The sequence below is a fragment of the Globicephala melas genome, chromosome X (assembly GCF_963455315.2).
Source record: "Globicephala melas chromosome X, mGloMel1.2, whole genome shotgun sequence".
Classification (NCBI taxonomy): domain Eukaryota; kingdom Metazoa; phylum Chordata; class Mammalia; order Artiodactyla; family Delphinidae; genus Globicephala; species Globicephala melas.
In genome coordinates this window covers 121,882,583-121,903,136 of record NC_083335.1, presented here as the reverse complement: position 1 = coordinate 121,903,136, position 20,554 = coordinate 121,882,583, and the positions used below count along the sequence as shown (strand labels likewise).

General features: G+C 43.2%; 1 long non-coding RNA gene across 2 annotated transcripts in view; it reads left to right on the top strand.

The window, feature by feature from the left end:
• Nucleotides 1-20,554, top strand: part of LOC115842397 (uncharacterized) — a 490,939-nt gene that overhangs the window by 222,657 nt on the left and 247,728 nt on the right. For both annotated transcript variants that reach the window (XR_004035260.2, XR_009560676.1), the window contains exon 3: nucleotides 12,878-13,019. This is a non-coding gene — a long non-coding RNA (uncharacterized lncRNA). The remainder of the gene's footprint in view (nucleotides 1-12,877; nucleotides 13,020-20,554) is intronic.

Here is a 20,554-nt window from a genome sequence, read left to right as displayed (position 1 = left end):
TTGGGCTCCTAGGGGTGGGGAACTGTGGGAAGAAGACCAGGCGTGGTAGTTCTTGGTAGCTCTTGCTAGTTAAGGTAGTTAAGGGTTCTTTAGTAAGGCTTGTTATGCAGAGAAGAGTCGTTCACCTCTTCTGGTATGGGAGAGGACACCTTTACAGATGGAAATTTATGTCACCTTCTCAAAGGGAAATTTATGCCCTTCTTTTAGGCAGAAAGGGGAAGGGCAGAGAGTTCTTCCTGCATCTGTTACTTCTCAGTTGCTTTCATCTTAAAATAATTCTTATGCCAAAGTGGCGTATTTGGGGGTGCATATTCTGATGTCTTTGTCCCTATCTATCAATCCATCCATCTGTCCATCCATCTATCATGTCTACCTACCTAGCTATCTATCATATCTATCTGTCCATCTATCCATCTATCTATCAGTTCCAAAGCTTGGGTTCCCCACAATATACTTACATGCTTATATATGTAAAATGATTATGGGACTGCTTGGGCCCTGACTCTCAATGGATGACTTATTTCTATCACGAGTGTCTGCAAAGCTAAGACCTTACCCAATAGTGATTAAGTAAAAGAACCTGAAAAATAACTTCCGTTTCCTGACTTCCAGTGCAATGTGTTTCCACTACACCAGTTTTCCCTGCTATTTTGAATTTTTTCAGTTAAGAATGATTTCCTTCCTCAGGCTTCAGTGCCATTAAAGCCTCAGTATCAACTTCTCATCTTTAATTTGTTCCTAGGCCAGCATCTCCCCTCTCCCAAAGAGAGAGGGACCCAGAGATACTGAGAAAGACTGCACAGCGTGTTATATATATTCTACCACTCTGCGGACCAAAGAAAGCACAGAGTCGCTCAGCCATGCCGTTTAGAAATAGCACATAGCTCAAAGAAGAGCCGTTGAGTGCCAATGTGTTTAAAACTCCTGATTCTTGGAAACCTACTTTCGCCAGTTTTGCCTCCACTCCATTTCTGTGGTTCCCACTGAGCTCCCTTTGGTAGATTATGTAAGTCACAAGGGCACAGGGGCTCATTATTCCGGCTTTTTCTTCTTAGCTTCCCTTTTCTTGACCCATTCCTCCCTCCTGAAGTTGAAAATAGCTATGCCTCTTTGATGCAGAAGAAAGGAGTGCTAGGTAGTCCTCAGAAGGGGACCATGCTTATGCAATAAGGGGAACTTTCTACTTCTTTCTCTGTCCATCCAGCAGTGAAGTCCTGGGTAACACAAGCGAAATAACAAGTTCATACTTTACAGCTGTAGCACATAACTGCTCTCTCAGTGACAGGGGATTTCGATGCTGCTTTTGTGGTGTGCGTGAGTTGCTGTTGTCCTGAAACAAATATAATAGTCGCCCTTTGCTGGAAAAACTTATTTTTTTCTTCCTGAGGGGAATTTCTAGCTAAACCCCTATTTTTGGTTTTGAGTTAACAAGTAAGTCTGCTTCTTCAGGGTCCATCACACTTACTTCTGTAGATGGAGAGAAATTGTGACTAGGCTTATGGGGACAGAATACCATCTAAGGAAAAATCCCAAAATTAATGCTAAGAGTACAGGAGACACTAACCTGTGGTATGATGTTTCTCCATCTACTTAACTATTCCTTAGGTGTTCGTTTGGTTTTTTTTGTTTTTGAAAATAATAAGAAGAAATAATGTTTGTCTTATTGATTTCACAAAGACATTTTGAGCTTGAAACGAGCATTGACTATGAAAGCGTTTTGCCGTAATTCAGAACCACATTCGCTGATGTTATTAACACTTGATGCTGGATCATTGGAAAGTCCTCGGGCATCTTCCCATTTTGGATGTCAGTCTATTTGCATTGCCCTCCAGACACCACTGTTGAGGACCCTGTAGAACAGTCTTCCACAGAAAGTATGGTCCAAAGGTCAAGGATCCTGGCGTCGAGAAGAGAGATCATCAGAGATGCTCTCAGGCTCTGCCCAAGACCTACTGAATCCAAATGTTCCTTGTGGTAAAATCTCCAGGAGACTCAAGGAACAGGAAAGTTTGAGAAGCATGGAACGTAATGTGTCCCCCTAATGAATTCCTCAAATTCCTGCGCACGGTGATGAACTTGAGAATATCTACCCCCCACCGAAATGTGTGGACCCCAGGTGTTCAGAGGAGCCACCAAGTGTTTAACCCTTCCTCATCTTCCCTAGTCACCCCACCTGTTTTGGGGGACAGATCTCAAATGGTATGCACCCATCTCACCTTGCTTGGGGCCCCAGTGTTTCTGTGGGGTTGTTCCAGATTGTTCCTTCCCTTATGGATATCAGAGCCAGGCATGTAGTCTTAGAAGGACCCTGAAGAAATGCAAGGGCGTCTGTAGCTATCTATGTTCATCGTTCACCTCTGCAACCATAGCGGTTACGTAACTAGAGATTTTTCTAAACATGGTACGTCTGTGTCTCTGCTAGTTGTTCTTTTGGGTGAATATGTACTAAATCGGTCCATGAAGAGTAGAGCTGAGGTCTGATCCAGAATGGAGACAGAATTTGATGTCAGGAGAGAGTGGGATAAACTCATTCAATGGACAATGGAATGCGAACATCGTGGCCTTTGATCGTGTCAGAGGCGTGAGGTGTAGGAGAACCAGCCGTGGGGTGTAGGATCGCGGGTCAAAAGATATAGGCCTGGGGTCCAGCCCTGACACGCTGTACCTGCCTGACAAGGTCCAGGTGCCCTGGTCTCTGCAGCTCACCTTTCGTCAGCAGTAAAATCAAGGTTAGCTCAGTGACCTTGTAAATAAAATAATGAATGTGAAAAAACTTTTACGTATTCATATGAAGAGAACTTTGTTTATACCTTAAAATACAGACCAGGAAACCTGACCAGGGGATGGGAAAGCATAGAGGCTCTGTGGACTTTGCCAGAGGGAATAAGTTGCTCATTTTGGTGAAAGAAAATTAAAAGCTAAGACTGTATAATAAGTTTAAATGTAATAAATTCAGTGGAGCAACTGGCTTTGTTCTTGGCATCTCAGGGTCAAGTAACCAAGGCGATGATTTGCATGCTAAATTGAGCCTTTTGCTCAGTTTCTCATAATACTTATCCAAACCGGCAACACTTAGACGGAGTGAGCTGGTGGAATTCTGGAGGGTAGGTCTGCAAGCAAAGTGCAAACTGTCAAGCATGTTTAAAAGCACCAAGAGAAAAAAAAAAATCACTTTCCGCGAAGGCCTTCGGGCTTGTAATGCACAAAAATGTCTGTCATTAAAAGCTTACCACGGTTTAGATGAAAACGTAGTTATTTCCAGTATTTATTATGTGTTTAAAGCAAAAGTTTAAGATTTCCTTTTCAAAACTCAGTGCTTTTGTCCTGGGAAAATATAGCCTAATTATACATTACTTAGACATTGTGAATTTGATTATGTGTGGTTTTCTCCACGTCAGCCTATTTGAATTTTCAAAATCTTTGTTTTCACCACTTCTGGGCCATCACTCTAATAATATTTACCTACAAAGAATCCATTCGCAGTCATTTGTCGCTGCACCTAAGTACCTCTACTACCTTGAAAACTAAAAAGAGAATGTATACTTTCCATATATAGACAAACACAAACTCCTCCAATAGTAGATAAAAGAAACTGCATTAAATCGTGGAAGCACTTTTCACGATGTTCTTAATGGAACCAGCAGAGAAACGGGATGCATCCCCAGCCTCCACTGTCTCCTGCCATCCCTTTATTCTTTTTTTTTTAATTTTTATTTTATATTGGAGTAAAGTTGATTTACAGTGTTGTCTTAGCTTCAGGTGTACAGTAAAGTGATTCCATTATACATACATACACATATATCCATTCCTTTTTAGTTTCTTTTCCCATATAGGTTATTACAGAGTATTGAGTAGAGTTCCCTGTGCTATACACACAGGAGGTCCTTCTTTTAAATTGAAGTAGATGATCATACTAAGTGAGGTAAGTCAGAAAGGCAAAGACAAATACCACATGATATGACTTGTATGTGGAATCTAAAATATGGCCATTCCCTTCATTCTAAGTGTGAACACCGTCAGTCACATATACCTCCTTCCGCATCGCCTCAAAGCAGTTTCCTGTTCTTTCACTGACAAACATGACCGGCTGGAATGGCGTGAACAGTACAAGATGCCAGGATTCCTGGGAAAAACTACCACGCCTTTTGATCTGTGAAGTCCAGAAAGAAATTGAGCTCCAACTATGGGGGCTAAGTAAGCTCTCTCCTCAAAGGCAGCAGAAGTGTTGTACAAATTAAAATGGTCATGGTAAATGGACGCGCGGATCCTGCTGGGAAAGTTACTACGTTTCAATTCACATCTTTGCTTTTCTTCCAGCTGATGATCTCTTCACTTTAAAGATTGCAAATATTTACATAAAAGAATTTCTCCTTTTATTTCAAATCAAAGTGACGGAAATGGGGAGTGAAGACACTTTGGTGCAAGTTTTCGTGTGTTTGCTGCACACTGCAAGTGCGTAACTTGGAGGAGCACCTTCTGGGGGCGGCGTGACTGTTCATTTACTGCGTGCTTACAGAGCTCAGCCAAGTGCACCTAACATATGCTGCTTTGTAATATATGCAGATTACAAAACAGTATATGTTAGGTGAACTCTGTGTGTGTGTGTGTGTGTGTGTGTGTGTGTGTGTGTGTTCATACATAACAGTTGTACTCTTACATATATTTATATATATTACAGAGAGTACATTGCAGATGCACTTTGATAACATGAGAATTAAACCAATTGCAATATATATATCAATGCATATATAATTTACACAATATATATAACATGATACGCATCGTAATTATTTAATCTATATGTTATTAAATATTAAAATATCCTCTTTGTAATATGTATGAACATATATATAAAACCGTTTAACTATTGTATATGAATAAGAATATAAGAATATATGTTATACTGCATTATACATATGAAAAATACATAACATTTATAATACATATACTCTGTTTTATATGTATTACAAAGAGGATATTTTTGATGCACTTTTATAACTTATATAGATTAAAACAATTGTGATATATATTATATATGTTATAGGTAGTGTATATTACATATGCATTAATATCTATATCACAACTCTTTTTTTTTTTAAGATGTTGGCGGTAGGAGTTTATTAATTAATTTATTTATTTTTGCTGTGTTGGGTCTTCGTTTCTGTGCGAGGGCTTTCTCTAGTTGTGGCGAGCGGGGGCCACTCTTCATCGCGGTGCACAGGCCTCTCACTGTCGCGGCCTCTCCCGTTGCGGAGCACAGGCTCCAGACGCGCAGGCTCAGTAGTTGTGGCTCACGGGCCTAGCCGCTCCGCGGCACGTGGGATCCTCCCAGACCAGGGCTCGAACCTGTGTCCCCCGCATTAGCAGGCAGACTCTCAACCACTGCGCCACCAGGGAAGCCGTATATCACAACTCTTTTAATCCACATGTTATAAATAAGTGCATCTAAAATATACTCTTTGTCATATATATATATATAACATATATGCGTATAACTGTTATATGTGAATTTGTATGTGTGTATACAAAGTACGTGCACACGTACCCAAAGTACACCTAACATACTGGTTTGTACGCTATACGTGTATTATAAAGCAGCATATGTTAGGTACAGTTTTACGGCATCCCCGTGGATGAAAACAATCGCTAATCATGGTCATTTTTCTCTACGTTTATAGCTCTCTTTTAAATGCCTGATTTCTGCCGCTTTTTTGCTAGCTATGCGGAAACTAACGAATCTCTGAAAAGATTTTGACGTCTAACCTTTGAACCTGTGTCCCATGGCGATTCAGAATAGCATGGCCGATCACCCGCAAAACAGCCGTCTGATCCTCCTAGGCGGCGCACAGCTTGTTCTCTGGAGAACCACTTCAGAGATATTTCAAATAAATACCGCCTGATGAAGAGCAGAGAATCAGAACTGATTGGTGTGCAATTACGTGTCAGGGAATAAAATATATTACAGTAGATTTGCAAAGCACAGCATTCTTTAGACAAGTTATTGCTATGTTTTAAAAAACCACGAGCCTATAATGATACAAAATTTTTAAAATTTGATATTTATTTCTGGTAAATAATCCGCTGCTCTGTTTTTCCTTCACCACGATTAACAGGTGGCAGGCACACCTCATGTTTGTAGGGAGCAGGTGCCGCAGGAAATATTTCTTTTGCTCTGCGCTTGGAGAGGGAGGGTTAGTATATATAGAAGAGGCCATACCGTTTAGGGGCAGACAGATTTGGTACTCAGTTGTCCTTCTGGGTACGTTTAGGCAATCTGTATGATCTTTGTGATTCCCTTTGTGTACCTAGAAAATGGAGGTAGCCATGCCCACCTCCCTGGTCGGTGTATATATTAGGGAAATTACCGGTACATAATTTTATATGTAGTATTATATATGCATTAACCATATATATGCATATACATATATATGTGTGTGTATGTATACATACATGGGTCTGTGTGTGTGTGTGTGTAATATACTATATATAGAGAGAGAATGTATGGCTAGGTGCCCAACACAAATTAGGTGTTATTTATTTATTTTTTTAACATCTTTATTGGAGTATAATTGCTTTACAATGGTGTGTTAGTTCCTGCTGTATAACATAGTGAATCAGCTGCACGTATACATCTATCCCCATATCTCCTTCCTGTTGCGTCTCCCTCCCACACTCCCTATCCCACCCCTCTAGGTGGACACAAAGCGCGGAGCTGATCTCCCTGTGCTATGCAGCTGCTTCCCACTAGCTATCTATTTTACATTTGGTAGTGTATATATGTCCATGCCACTCTCTCACTTCGTCCCAGTAGGTGTTATTTAAATTTAAGTCCTCTGATGTAAGGTACAGTAATCTCTCTCCATCCATGGAGTTTAGGGATTGTGAAGGCAAATGGTCCCAGGGCCAGAAAAGGTAAGGACGTGGTGACAGACTACGTAAAGACCATGGAGAGCTGTAAGCATTGTTTCATGGGGCCATCTTGACTGCAAGGTTTGCCTTGTAGAAATCGAGGGTCAACACTGCCGTCGATGTAGAAAACACTACAATGTTTTCTGCATTTTTCAAGAGTGGTCAGAAGCTCGTGTTTTTCTGTAAATATCCCACTTTTCAAATGTAGGCAGCTGATTTGATTAAAGAAAACAGGTGTGGGACACAGGCACATGGGAAAATTATCCAGAAACATCACTGCTTTGAACAAGAGTTGACCTACAAGCGACTCATTCTTGATTTCTTAATCTCCCTGCACCATTCGGTTGAGGGTGGAACCCACCACAGAGCTTGTTAGAAATGCAGTTCTCAGGACAGCTCCTGTCCTAAGGAACGGGAAACTCTGGGGTGGAGCCCAGCATCTTAGTTTTAATAACCCCTCTAGGTCAGGGTCTGCAAACGAAGCCCAGAAGTCCAGATCTGAACCACCATCTGCCTTTTTCCAGCCATAAACTAAGACTGGCCTTTCTGTTTTTAAATGGTTGGGGAAACAAACAAAATCAAAAGAAGAATCATGGTTTTTTTGGTAATTATAACAAAATTACATTGAAGTACTGAATTATGCCAAGAAACAACAACAAAACTGGTAACGGAAAAACTATAAATTGTACTGTGAAAGACAGTTTTCCATAAGAGAAAGTTCTAAGTTCTCTGCTCCCTCCCAGAATTTTTTATGATCTACTTGATACTCATAAGCTTATATTTATATCAGCCATCTCTTTATTTTATTTATTTATTTATTTTTGCTGTACGTGGGCCTCTCACTGTGTGGCCTCTCCTGTTTGCGTAGCACAGGCTCTGGACGCGCAGTCTCAGCGGCCATGGCTCACAGGCCCAGCCACTCCGCGGCATGTGGGATCTTCCCAGACCGGGGCACGAACCCTTGTCCCCTGCATTGGCAGGCGGGCTCTCAACCACTGCGCCACCAGGGAAGCCCCCATCTCTTTATTTTTTAAAAAAATGGTAAGAAAAAAATAACCTTGTGTTTATCTCAAATGTTAATGTCACATGGAAGAATCATATTTTGCAACGGATGGAAACCATATGAAATTCTGTGTCCATGAGTATGCTTTTAGGGGGACACAGTCACGCCCTGTCACGTCTTACGAGGTATGGCTGCTTTAACATTGCAACAGCTGAACAGTTACAAGAGAGACTGTATGGACCGCAGGATCTGAAATACTTATTCTGTGGCTGTTTAGAGAGAAACCCTGTGGACCCGGCCGCAGCTGATTCTGGTGCATGTTCACATTTGAGAACTGTGATGTTTAGTGACGGTCGTGAAACGTAATCCTATGTTTGTGTCAACAAGGGGAAGGGAAGCAACTCCTGCGGCAGTTACTCTGTGCTCACTGAGCACCCGTTTGTGAATCTGTTTCAGGTAGATAAGTAAGAAAGAGCTTTTGGAATAAGATCCACGGACTTCAGCTTCTCAGGTCCTTCCCTGGAAGCTTAGAAACCTTAAGTCATCTCCTCTTTGGATTCCTCTTCTGTAAAGCACATAAACAATCCACACCATGCAGGATCATGCTGAAACTATAATCAATAAACGAGACGAAGTGCATAACCAATTTCCTGGCACAAAGTAGGTGTTTTAGAAACAGAATTATCCTTTGAGTTTTAAAAGATTGTTTTCACTCTGAAGAGATTTCCAGGAGAGAGTAAGATACCAGGAACTGTGTCAGGGCCTGAAAAACATATGCACATGGTGTTGTTTATTTAGAAAAGTATCGCGGGGGGGGGGGGACTTCCCTGGTGGCACAGTGGTTAAGAATCCACCTGCCAATGCAGGGAACACGGGTTCGAGCCCTGGTCCGGGAAGATCCCATATGCCACTGAGCAACTGAGCCCATGCGCCACAACTACAGAGCCCGCCTGCCACAACTACCGAAGCCCGTGTGTCTAGAGCCCGTGCTCGCAACAAGAGAAGCCACCGCAGTGAGAAGCCCACTCACCACAACAAAGAGTAGCCCCCGCTCGCCGCAACTAGAGAAAGCCTGCATGCAATGACGAAGACCCTATGCAGCCAAAAATAAATAAATAAAATGAATAAATTTTTTAAAAAAGAGAAAAGTATTGGGGCATGGAGAAAAATGCCATATTCACTTTTCAGCTCCCAACATTAATTTTCTTTAAAACTCTTATAAACAGGACTCAAGTACAATTAGGTTTTAGAGATCCAGGATGTAAGTGAAAGCACTTATCAATATGTCTATCAAACAAGACACCTGTTTCAAGTAGGTATTTAGTCACTATTTATTGAGTGAGCAGTATGTCTGGTTTCCATTGTTGCTTCTCTCTTGCAAGATCCACTGTTTTATTAACCTGGTCTTCCATTGTCATGCTTAATATCTTCTTATTTTATAACGAGGATTAAACACTGTTCCTCCAAAGGACACTACTTGGTTGGTTGAAGATGAAGATATTGGATAGCTTTTCCTAATTAAGCACCCCAGCTCTTATAAAGCCATATTATTGGCTGTCCCTGCCTGATGCCCAGGGTGACGTGTCTCCATGGTGATCACGTATGCCGTGTCTCATGAGCGGCAGCAGCCAGCTCTGCAGGGATCCAGCTCCCTCCCGCCCGCAGAGGCCAGTTCCCTCCCATAGACTGGGCTTTGCCTCACTGCCATGACCCTTTCTCAAAGTGCAAGGATTTTTATTCACTTCTTCCCAGTGGCTTTACTTCCTGAAAGAAGCATATGCTTCTTTCTCTATTTATTTCCAATCCATTGGCTTAGAAATTCCCAAAGTGAAAAGAAATAAACTGGAAAACCAGAGTTTCCAGAGAGAAGACTTGAGCACCCACTGGATCAGGACATCCCAGATTCCAAGAATTTTTATCCTCTCCTTCAGATAAAAGCGGGAAATTCCAGCTGATCGCCTGGAAAATTGCCTCTGTCTGTCAGCAACCTTGAAAGAGATTTTGAATTGGGTAGATACACACAAACCCCTTGACATTTAGGTCTATGTGATTCTTTGAAAGCTAAACATATCGACACCAAAGGAATTTCTCCAGAGTAGGATGCCGTAGAGAAGATACACTCCTGCATTCCTCTCTCACATCACTCTTTTCTGTTTATTTAAAACCCATTCTGACGCTAGAATTCATCTCTGTCACCTCTGCTATTCCTACTCTGCCAGTATCCCCTGCCTCCTTTTTTTTTTGAAAAAAAAAATAACATCGGTGAGGTTGAGAATAAAGTTCATTTTAGTCCTGAAGAGTAAAGTTTCCAGGTGCAAATGAAGCCTTAAATGGGAGGCATGTATCACTCCTATATGGTTTAGCACATCTATGAACATAACACTCACCAACCTTATTAAACTCTCACATAAATGGTAGGTTTGAGTATAGATGAAGGAAGAAATACCTCTTATCCAATGTCTACATTTATTTTGTCTTTCACCACAAATCATTTCTTTAGTCTTGCTACAGATTTTATTATTGACCAGAGCGAGGACTGGTCAGTTTTTATCTGACCTGAAAACTATTTCAAAAACCTAAGATTTTTTGCAGTACAATTAAAACACACACACACACACACACACACACACACACACACACATTTTGGAAGATTTAATGCTTTCATGGATGGAACCCAGGGCTGCTGTCAAAAGGTAGTCATAACCTTGAATAATTTATGTTTTCTTTGGCCTGGTTTAAAATATTTTGATTACATAAAGAATGTAATACTTCTCTTCATCTTTCCTTCATTAAAGAGCCGTATTGTATTTCAATTAAAAAAAAACACGAAAATAATCACTCTATGAAAAAAAGTGGTATAAGAGATGCCCAAATTAAATATATAGAATATATGTAGAATCATGATTCACTTTCCATATGAGTGATATAAACCTAGGAAGAAGAAATATTTTCCAAATCCAAGTGTTTTAAAGTTAATAACGTCATTCTTCAAAATGCCTGTCTGATTTTATTTGTGTGAACAATGTATGCTGGTGTCAGACTCTTTATCAGGGACTTGTCCACCTGTAGAGGCAGAGTTTCCCAGCAATCACCAGGAGGCAGAAGGCGAGAACTCACCTGCCAGTGTTAACAATGACCGGTAGTTATTGGATGGTTGCTGTGTTCAGTGTGTTCACTATTCTAATAGCTCTTACTTATATTATCCAGGCTCTGCTATAGAATGAGTCATTTCATCCTTTCCCCCGAGCAATCTGTTGCAGGATTTTGCAATTTGCCCATTATTGAAGTCGGCTAAAATTGTCATTCATTTTCTCCAGCTTCTCCTTTTGATACCTTATTTTCTACCTTAACATAGTAAATTTTTGTTTCATTGACTTTATATTCCTAATACAATGAAAAATGACATGCATTTCATAACTCGACTGTACTAAATTATCAGTGAGTAAATTATTTGTAAAATATATTTTAATTTCATTACAGGACAGAGCCTTAAGAGAAAGGAATTCAGTTTGGTTAGTTTAAAGGCAAAGGGAAAGCAAGATTCATTTGATTAAAAAAGTAAAGCATTGAGGAGCATTGTAGTTTAATCAAAATACTGCTTGTTGGAAGTTACACTTCCAGCAACATCTGCCTGGTTCTCTCAGACAGTCCATCCTGCTGACCACAAAGAGAAACAAACAAACAAAGAGATCAAGTAATCAGACTGCCATCAGACACGTCACAATTGTCAAAGCTATCTTAACAGGGCACAAAACGCTCCTGATAAAGGAAGAGACCAATAAACTGGCAAGGTGTTCTGATCGCAAAAGACACCATTAAAACAGTAAAAAGAAAAGCCACGGTTTATGACATGATATTTACAGCATTTTATTTAGTTAGTTATTTACTTTTTTTAAGTTTTTTTTTTTTGACGTGGACCAATTTTAAAGTCTTTATTGAATTTGTTACAGTATTGCTTCTGTTTTATGTTTTGGTCTTTTGGCCACCAGGCATGTGGGGTCTTAGCTCCCTGATCAGGGATCGAACCCACACCCCCTGCGTTAGAAGGCGAAGTCTTAACCACTGGACCACCAGCGAAGTCCCAACAGCATTTTAAACTAGCAAAATTGTCCTATCCTCAAGATAGAAAGTGTTCCTACAAATTAATAAGTTAAAAAAAACAAAAACAAAAAACAACCAACTAACAGCCCAGTTCAAAAGTGAGCAAAAGGTTTGAACTAGCACCCCATATTTTGGGCATCCAAATGCCTGATGCACCCATGAAAATGATACTCCACCTCATTGAACGTCAGGAAAATTTACATTAAAACCAGAAAGAGAGACCTCTGCCCCACCACCAAAACGGCTACCATAGACAGACTGATATCAGGAAGTGTTGGCAAAGATATAGAGCAACTGGAACTCACTGACAATGCTGGTGGGAGGACGTATAAATTAGTGCAACCCTTTGGAAACTTGTTTGGCAGTATCTGTGAAAACTGACCATAGAGATGCCTGGTTCCATTCTTGACATACATGTGTACATACCTGCACCAAAAGTTCTGTCCAAGGATCTTCACAGCATCACTATTCATTAAAGCCAAGAAAAGGAAAGAACCTAAATGTTGATCAAGAGTAGGATGAATGAATAAACTGAGGTGTATTCATACAAAAGAATAGTGCATAGAACTAAAAACTCAATGAACCGCCCCATGCAACAACATAGATACATCTTGTAATGTTACATGAAAGAAGCTAGACAGAGTAATGAATACTGTAGGATTCCATGTGTATAGAGTTTAAAAACAGGCAAATTGAATCTATGGTATTAGAATTTAGGAAACAGTTATTTTTTGGCATGGGGAGTGGTAATTATTGGGAGGTCACTTGAAGATGCTTCTCAGATGCAGGTAATGCTTGACTTTTTGACCTGGATGGTGGTGACGTGTCTGTGTTCACTGTGCCATCATTCATTTTCCCATACAGGTATGATTTGTGCACTTTTCTTCGGTACGTCATACATCAACCAAAAGTTTATTGACTTTTTGATGCCACTTGATCCAAGACACCCACATCCTGGACTGAAGGATTGGATTTGAATGAAACTCATTTTCATCACAAGACAAAGGTAAACCAAAATCTTTGTGAGATTTATATTATCTTCATTTTTTTTCCATCTCTTTCTCTTTTTTTTTTTTTTTTTGCCCACTGGAGTTTTCTCTTCCCTTTTAGCTTTAGCCAGCATGAAAAGGGTACAATGTACAGTTTTCCATGTTGCCTGATTTTCAGCTCATTCCTGTCCCCATAAAAACGTGTGACACTTGGTGTGCGGAGTGATTTCCAACGAACGAACGTGTGCATGAGAATGAGGCAGTGTGTACACACTCTGTTCTCCCTAGGCTGATTTCCATAATGGAGGTGTTTCTTTGTAATTTGCTACCTTTTTTTTTTTTTTTACTCTTAACGAATAGGGTCCGTGAAACTCATTAACTGTCCTCTTGGTATGAACGCTAAAGAAACAACAAACAAACAAAAAACCCAAGAAAGGCTAGTCTTTTATGTCTATTTGCAGAGTGACTAATGCAGTTACCTCCCTCTGGAGAGTCCTGATTTCTCACTAAATGGACTCACTCAGGACTCTGTGAGGCCACCTTCCAGACGTTTACACTTCTCACTTATCAGATTATTTCTTATTGAAATGGTTTTCATGAGACTCCCCCCTCCACGTGCCCCATTCTCTTTATTCCTTCCCCAACAGACCTTAGAATTAACCCCACATTTCACCGTGGATTCGAGACCACACAGGATGAAAGACTTTGAAAAACTGTCCGTATGAATAAGTTTATTATTTTTTTAATAGACTAAAAATCCAATCAGCTACCTTCAGTTTTCTATAATTTAAATTCTGTCCGTGCTTTTCTCTGATGGATTCAAGCTTCTAACGCGACCTGTTATAATGCCATTTTTCAATAAGAAGATCAATAGTGAGCATTTATAGTTTCCACTCTGGTGGGGGGGAAGGTATTAGAAGCAGTATTGTAAAAGATAGTGAAAGATTACCTCTGAAAGAGCCATTTCATTAGAAGTAGCCAGCAAAGGTTTGGGCGATGAAGGTTTTTCTTAAACTACATTGCGACGGATGCTAGAGAAATTGGCAATTTGCTGGCCGCTGAATGATTGTATTTCGTACAAGCTCTGGACACTGGTTTCTCAGTTAAGCTTTTGTTAAATACAAGTGCTAAGAATCACCCGATAAGAAAGAAAATGGGTCAGCATTTTAAACTGGCAAAACTCAATCACTGTAGGAAATAACACCCCTCTTCTGACTTAAGTTACATATAAAAACACAGGTGACTGCATATCCTGGAGAAAGTCACATATCCTTTGGGGGCTCAGTTTCCTTGTCTTCAAAATAAGGGTTACCGTACTTGTATCCATAAGACCGTGATGGAAATTAATTGATACACGTGAATGAAAACATCGTCCTCGTCATTCGAGGGGCTTACCTCTCTCCAACGGTTAGGGAAAGACAGGGGTGTCCTCTAGGCCTACCGCTGTCTCGGCTTCTCCGCCACCACTGCCCCCTAAATACAGGGCTGGTCCTGCAGCCTCTCGCTCGTACGTGCATCACTGACTACCTTCCCCGCTGCTGACCCTCACCTGAAGCTCCGGGTCCCTACGAGCCCTGGGCAGAATGTTGTCCTTCCATGTGATCAACAGAAGCAGGTAGACCGTGAAAGGACACGTCAAACCCTAATCCCCTACCCTCCACTGCCAAGCCTGAGCCGGTACGTGCCAAGAATTACGGTTGTGTGTAGGGCTGCCCAGCTGTGTAAGCAACTTACCTACCACCTGTCAGGTAACAATGAACCGAATTTATTGAGTTGTTGCCATAGGTACTGTGGCATTAGTTCTTATCAATAATGTGTAGGCTGTTACGTACGATGGGGAGGTGCAAGGAAACAGATAACAAGGGGAGAATGTTTTAAAGCCATAGACTTCCTATGATTGTCCTTAAATTGCAAGGGGAAAACACCAGCCCGTAATGTTTCTCCCATCCTTAGATTCATGTCTCTTGGAAGAGCATTTCCTCTTTCAATCTTGCACATGCAAATCCCCACCTCCTTTTTGGGAGAAGTCAAAGCGGTAGATCTGGTCCTACGATCATCCGTCTGTGTTCCCCTCTGTCCTCCCCTGGAATCCGGAGGCCATGGAAGAAGAGAGGATTTGGAAGGGAGAGTCCAAGCTGGGCTTACACTCGGTTACAGCCCCTTGTGAGTGTCCGTAGCTGTGCACCACTGGGAGGTACAGCCTGGCCTCGTCATCGATCTGGACCATCCTACGGGTGACCATGGACCCTCAGAGATGCTTCACTCTAAATGCATATGGGGAGAGAGAGAGAGAGAGAGAGAGAGAGAGAGAACACCATTTTCTCAACACGCCCCTGCAGCCAGTAACTTGGAGGCGATGGGTCTTCGCCATCCGCCAGGGCAGGTTTGCTTCGAGAGAATCATCACACCTTTCCCCTTTCACTCCAAACAGGTGGGCTGCCCACAGCAGTGGTGGTGTGTCACCTCATGTAACTGCCTGAGTCACTTACCCAACATAACAAGGCAGCATCCTCATCGCCAGCAGCAAACACTTCTCTATACACCACGTGACAGTCTGGGCAAACAGGAAAGGGAGCAGACAAGAGCTGTGCCAACAGCACTTCCAGGCTGGGCGTGATCTGCGATTCTCCCAAGGGGGTTGTGAGAGGCGTAGGTGGCTATTGCTTGGGACTGGCATTGCAGGGGTAAAGCAAGGAAGTTGCCCAAACAGAGCATTTCAGAAGTAAAAAAAGAAGAAGAAAAAATCAGGTGTGGCACTCAGGGAGTTGCAGTAGAGGGGAGGAACCTTGCTCTAGAAAATGAGGCTCCCAGGCCACAAAAATGACAAAGACAATGCAGAAAATGTGCAGATGCCGCTGCTTAAGAACCACCCCGGGGCGCTCTCTTTCCATGATAAACACGGAGGTCTCTGGTAGACTACCACCCATCCACCAGCCTCCAGTGGTCATCTCACCATTTCCAGGTCTAGATCGAAAATCATTTCCAGTCCCTCGCTGCCATTCTCCGTGACCCATATTTTTTGGAATGTCTTTCCAAGGGGCCGTCCGCTCGCTCCTTGTACACACTCGTTTTGTCGCTGGGTGGATTTGCAGTAGTGTTCCCGTGAAGATAAGCTGTTGACATTAGACAGATGTCTTAATAAGGTTCTGTTTACTGTGTTAGAACCTAGAAGCTCTGATTCCGCGGAGAGGATAAAGCCAGGAGAAGGGCTTGTGCAAGTTCCCAGCTGGGATTTTTGCAGAAGGCAAGCTTGCAGACACTCAGGAGCCAAGCCCCCGGCCCGGGCAGAATAGGAAGGTTCAGTCTGTGGTCAGCGGTGCTGCCCCCGGCCCTTCCTTGAGTCCCCCAGGGCTCTCTGTCATGCTCTGCGATCCCCTGCCCCACTGCCTTAAATGTGCCTGTGTCCTTCTCCTACCTTCTGCTGCCCACTGCACCCCAAAGCAAAACAAAACAGAACTTCAGGGCTGTCTTCCTGGTAGCTGTGCCTGGTGGACAAAATCACTTTCAGGCCTAAGGTTTCGTGTACACGTTAGTTCAACGCACTAAACTGCCTGAAATTGGGTTAAAAGGGTCACATGTGTGCGGGGCTGGCCTACGAACGCCCGTTTCTCCTGAAAGCCATTCCCGTTTCCGTGGTCTCGGTAAGATTCCCTTTCTGTATGTCCCCCTACAATCCCCTAGTTTTCCTTTGGTGAGGCTCCTTATTTTGTATACAACCCGTTTGCGTTTTCATTCCCTGATGGTTGGAACCACATCTGTCCTGTTGGCTGTGATTTCTGTAGCGTCTAACACACGGGGAGATTACTACATAGATGTTTTTGGTTTCAAGAGAGAAATCAACCCTAGGATAGCTATTGTGTTTTAATGGTATCAGTGGCTCATCTTGGGGAGTGACATCCTCAAATTAGAATCCAGCAGGCGTCAAGACGCCCTGCCCTGCAGAAGATGCCATGGAGTGTGAGCGCATCCTGGGCCGTATAGGATGCTTGCCTTCTCTCCCACTGCCAGTTGACTTGGGTGGCTTCCGTACCCTCCATGGCCTTCTCTCGCACTTCACCTCTTGGTTCAAAACACCTGCTTTCAGGGCTTCCCTGGTGGCGCAGTGGTTGAGAGTCCGCCTGCCGATGCAGGGGACACGGGTTCGTGCCCCGGTCTGGGAAGATCCCACATGCCGCGGAGCGGCTGGGCCCATGAGCCATGGCCGCTGAGCCTGCGCGTCCGGAGCCTGTGCTCCGCAGCGGGAGAGGCCGCAACAGTGAGAGGCCCGTGTACCGCAAAAAAAAAAACCACCTGCTTTCAGCCCACAAGCTCAAGACACCCGTCTTCTCTGGGTTGTCTTGGTGACTACTGGGAAGCCTCTGTTTCTTGGGGGTTTGGGGGTCAACGGAGATAACAAAAATGCCTTGACTGCTCACTAATAGAGAGCTAGAGGGACTCTTCCATCTGTAACGGGCAGCGGCATTTTCATTCATTACTCTGCTTTGACAGAAGAGGCAAGGGGCCAGTTGGGGGCCAGATGTTCCAGTTGGCCGTCTGAGGCCGTGTCGCTTTCACGCCAAAGCCCACATCTGCTCACGGTTCGGCCTGAAGCTCACTGACTCACGTTTATGCCTGTGACCTTCTAGAACAGATGGCTGATCTTCTAGGGCCAAAGGCACTAAAGGAAGTTGTTCATTTACTTTACAGATTTTAAAAAAATGCCCTCGACTGTATGAGCGAAGCCCCTTGACTGTGTGTCTTTCCTTCCTGTTTCTGGTGGGAACGGATCATCAGAGAGAAAGGTCTTGACCATACTGTGCAGATCCTACCATGAGGGGCCTGGAGAAAAGGGGAGCGGCTTCCCCCTGTACCTGTGTTTGCTGGAAACGGAAAGAAGAGCAAGAGAGGAATTTAGGAAAGTTTTGCCCTAGGGCTCAGAACTCAAACTTATGTCTATGCAAATGGACCATATGGTACAGTCTTTACAGAGGCCAAATTCCCAGGGCATCCTGGGGTTTCCCTAAGTCAAGATGAAAATTCAGCGAATGCTATCGACACTGCTCCACTGACTTCCGCAGCTGGGCAGCCCTCGAGTGAATCAAGCAATTAGCTTCCAATAAATGTACTAAGCTCCTTCTCTCCTTTCTGTTGCCTCCTGGGTTTTCCTGGGAGTTTACGTCCCTGGGACAACTGGGAGTATATTTGTGCAAAAAGTATGTTATACACAGTCCGTGTCAGAAGAGGTCAGAGTAAATGACCCTCTGAGTCCACAACACAGCGGCTCTGAGTCCTTTGTGGCTACCCAAAATCTGTGTGTCTCTCCCTATTTCAGCGCTCACGGGCCTCTCCAGGATCTGGGTGGCACAGTAATGACAGAGAAATAAAGTGGCTAGAAAGACGATTTGGCTGGCAAAATCTGAGATGACTTTGTTGGACCCAGGGGGGCCAGCATGCAGCGGGAAACAGGCCATGTCCTTTTTGAAGTGCAACCAGGAGAGAGAACATTTCGGAGACCTCCTGTAAACCAGATAAGTCCACAAGTTACAAGTAACCCCTGAAGGGTCTACCCCTTTTATCTCCCTTCACCTTGCCCTTTCCATGCAAAGCCACACACCTGGGGTAAGAGGAATGTCTGATCTGCTCCTGGCGGGGGCCGTCTTCTTTGATAGTTCAGTGGTGGCCACCTTTCTAATGGCTGAGCTTTGAGATTCGAAAAGCAAGTTCAAAGCACCGTAGGCCCATCATCAGACCTTGCTGTGCTCGTGGAGGTTCAGGAAATAATAGGGGCATCGCAGAGCAACTATTTAGGGCAACGGAATGAGGACAGTCAAACAAATACAAAAGCATTTCTTCTTCCTTGAGTATCTCTGGGATGAGGGAAGTTACATTTGCAAATGTTCTGTGTTATTAGAACTTCTTGTAATGAATCCTCACAGGGATCCTCTAAATGATGAAAATGCTATTTCTCCACCAAAGTGTGGCACACGTGTCCTGCATCCAGTGTGTAACATCCATCTTTCTCCTGTCAAGACAGGTCAGAGACACGCGTTAGAAGTGCAGGTGGATCTGAGAAGCGTGAGGCAGGGAAGTCCGTGTGATAGGAACACCCACCCCCCCAGGATCAACTCTGCATCCTTCAGATTTGGTAAATTGCCCTTCTGCCCACCTTTCTGAACCCCAACTTCCTTACCTCTAAAGTGGGGATCATAATGCCTGTTTTGCCTCACACACGGAGTTTTTCTGGATTAATGGAGACAAATACGGCAAAGTGCTCTATGTACCACGGAGTAGTGGAGACAAAAAGGTGAAAGTCCTTCGTGGACCACAGAGCTCTGTACACCTGTCAGCTGTTATTGGTAGAAGACCCCCGAGATTTCGCGTCCAGGTAGTCTAACAAATAAAACACTTCTTCATGCTCGTGGCACCTAAATCATCCGTTGATATTAATCACAACGGACGTTGAACTGCTTTGCTTTCGATGATGAGGTCCATCAAGGTGGGTAGAAACCAGCTTTTTCCAAATCCCTTACGATTCTGTGGTTGATTACAGTGGTTTCTAGGCATGTGCAAGATGAGAGGAAACGCAGTCAACCTCTCAACCAAACTGGGACATTTTGGGGAGCGAAAGGCAACACTCGTCCGTAAATCTGCTGGAGAAACAGGGGTAAGTCAAGACTTCCCCAGGCGAATCAGGGCGTGTGGTCACCTTATATATAAGGATAGAACTTGAAAACGGACAGTGTGACAGCAGCGCCTTCTAGATTCACGTCAAGGATTCTGCGTCCTGACTCTGCTCTCAGTTCTGTTCCTGTGCTTGTTTTCTTCTCTCGACAGTGATCCTATGAATGCTTGCATGTGGGTGACGCCCACCTTCCTCTATTGAGTCTAGATCAACACTTGATAATCTCACCCATTCCTGACCAGTCATACCATGTATAATGTTTCACTTATTATTTTAATATATCCTGTCACTAGGTGGCCACTGTAATCAAGGGTCTGACTCCATTAAAACATAGAACAAGGTAAATACTCTTATGAAGATTTCGGGGGTGGGGGAGAGAATGACTCCCATGAGTTCAGGTTCCACCTGATTCATCAGAGAAGGGAACATATGAGCTGGGTTTTAAAGGGTGAGTAGGAGTTTTCCAGGAAAAGATATGAGACTCCATTTTTGATGTTTGACTACTGACAGCTTTCAAACTCAACCCTTCCCTCGTTCCCTTTTGTCCTACAGCTGGACAAGCCAATAAAAAAAGATCAGGAGCTACTTGCCTAGAAGGTGGTGGGGAAATTCAAGACAGGAAAATCCTAAGTCTTGTGCACACAGAAACCCTCACCATGGTCGGATCCCCTAACACAATGAAACCCAGAACTTCCCTCCCACCTTGCTGTCATTTCCCTCTGGCTCAGACCTCAGCCCTTCTCCTTGGGAAATGCTCTTGCTGTTTTCTACATGTGTAACAAACTATTTCATACCCATGGGTGCCTGTGTGTCCTTCCATCCATCAATCCCTGGGCTGGTAGCTGACTGGCATCTATCAGGGGATGCTGGTCTCCCAAATAAAACACTATC